Source organism: Schistocerca cancellata, chromosome 4 (genome assembly GCF_023864275.1).
Source record: "Schistocerca cancellata isolate TAMUIC-IGC-003103 chromosome 4, iqSchCanc2.1, whole genome shotgun sequence".
Taxonomy (NCBI): domain Eukaryota; kingdom Metazoa; phylum Arthropoda; class Insecta; order Orthoptera; family Acrididae; genus Schistocerca; species Schistocerca cancellata.
Window position 1 is genome coordinate 636,947,471 of NC_064629.1, and position 2,052 is coordinate 636,949,522.

A 2,052-nucleotide genomic window follows, 5' to 3' on the forward strand; every position below is an offset into this window, starting at 1 on the left:
AACATTATGGAGCATATCTGGGATGCCTTGCAACGTGCTTTGTACTCTTACGGTTTTATGGACAACCCTGCAGGATTCGTGGTGTCAGTTCCCTCCAGCACCACTTCAGATACTAGTCGAGTCCATGCCACGTCGTGTTGCGGCACTTCTGCGTGCTTGTGGGGCCTCTACACGATATTAGACAGATTTACCAGTTTATCTGGCTCTTCAGTGTATATGGGAATTGTATATAGGTTATAATTTTCTTCCACCCTCTTTCTGTCCATCTCCTCCTCCTACCCCCTCTCGTTGTTCACCTCCCCTTCATCCAATCTGTCTCTCTCCACCTCCTCCTCAACCCTCTCTTTGTACATTTCCTCCTTCCCCCCTCTCTGTCCATTTACTTCCACTCCCCCTTTTTGTCCATCTCTTCTTCCCCTCCCCCCCCCCCCCTCTCTCTCTCTCTGTCCCTGAGCCTTGTTTATTATTGCTGCAAATGAAACCTCAATTGGAAAATGCACTCCGTCTTCAGGCCACAAGTGGCCCATCGGGACCATCCGACCGCCGTGTCATCCTCACAGAAGATGCGGATAGGAGGGGCGTGTAGTCAGCACACCACTCTCCCGGTCGTTATGATGGTTTTCTTTGACTGGAGTCGCTACTATTCTGTCGAGGAGCTCCTCAATTGGTATCACGAGGCTGAGTGCACCCCAAAAAATGGCAACAGTGCATTGCAGCCCAGACGGTCACCCATCCAAGTGCCGAGCACGCCCGACAGCGCTTAACTTCGGTGATCTGACGCGAACCGGTGTATGCACTGTGGCAAGGCCGTTGCCTGATTGGGACATGAAGTTACTTATAATCAATGGGAAAATCGTTTGGGATCATTAATATAACGGGTACAGGAGAGACCACTCGAGCTGCTGAATCTCCTCTTGACTGCCATTGCTTTCGATTTGTAACATTGGAATAGTATTTTAGTTTTCAGTTTCACCCGTTTAATCAAGCAAATTTTCAAATGAATTTTGTGCACTATGGCTACTACCACTACTACTACTACTGGAAATTTCTCAATTTAATTACAAACAAGAGTTACTAGTTTCTGCTCTAATGCTGTTTACTCCTTCTGTGTTATTTACCTCTAGTGACTCATTTTCATACTGATTTAGCACATAATTTGATTCCTCCCAATTCCTTTCTGGTGTACAAGCCGCTGTCTTACCATATTTATAAATGGTTCAAATGACTCTGAGCACTATGGGACTTAACATCTGAAGTCATCAGTCCCCTAGAACTTAGAACTACTTAACCTAACTAACCTTAGCACATCACATATATCCATGCTCGAGACAGGATTCGAACCTGTGACCGTAGCAATCGCGCGGTTCCAGACTGAAGCCCCTAGAACCACTTGGCCACTGCGGCCGGCCATATTTATAATTGTCAGGGAATATATTGTCCTTATCCTTATAAAAATACTTAATTCCACTACTTTTTGGTAGATAAACAGTGTTATATTTGAAACTGCATGGCTCTTTGCATCCTTTTGCCCAAGTTCGATCCTCAACCGCTGGAAATCTCAGTTTCCCTGATCCTGATTTTAGTGAACACTTCTCCTTCCATTCAAGTTACCTGAGCGTCTATCTTCATCCCTACCTCATCTGTTACGATGACTTCACCAATTATCCATGTGATTATTTTGGTCATCTGAGCTAACAATCCTATTCATTTGGTAATTATTTCTACTCCCATTCTCTCTTACTGAAGTGGGTTCATACTCCCCAGAATTAGGTATAACTCTTTCTACTCTTCCCACGTGAGTTGAAAAGTTATTTAAATTTCCTGAGGCTGTTTGCTTTCTAACCCAAAGACAATGTTTTCACTGTCCAAATTCTGATCAAGATATTTGAGGTTGTTTATTCAGCATTGACAAAACAGTTTTATTGTGCCTCTCTTATGGTCATATATTTCTCCACCACAAAATTCACTCTAGATGTTCTGTTGTTTTGGACGAATATACTTCTAGGAAGATCTTCCTGAATTCTTCCCAAGAAGAACATTTACTTGCTACTT

At 43.5% G+C, this 2,052-nt stretch overlaps 1 pseudogene; it reads right to left on the reverse strand.

Moving 5' to 3' along the window:
* Positions 1-697: 697 nt before the first annotated feature.
* On the reverse strand, positions 698-815 carry LOC126186002 (5S ribosomal RNA; annotated as a pseudogene).
* Between the last annotated feature and the right edge of the window lie 1,237 nt (positions 816-2,052).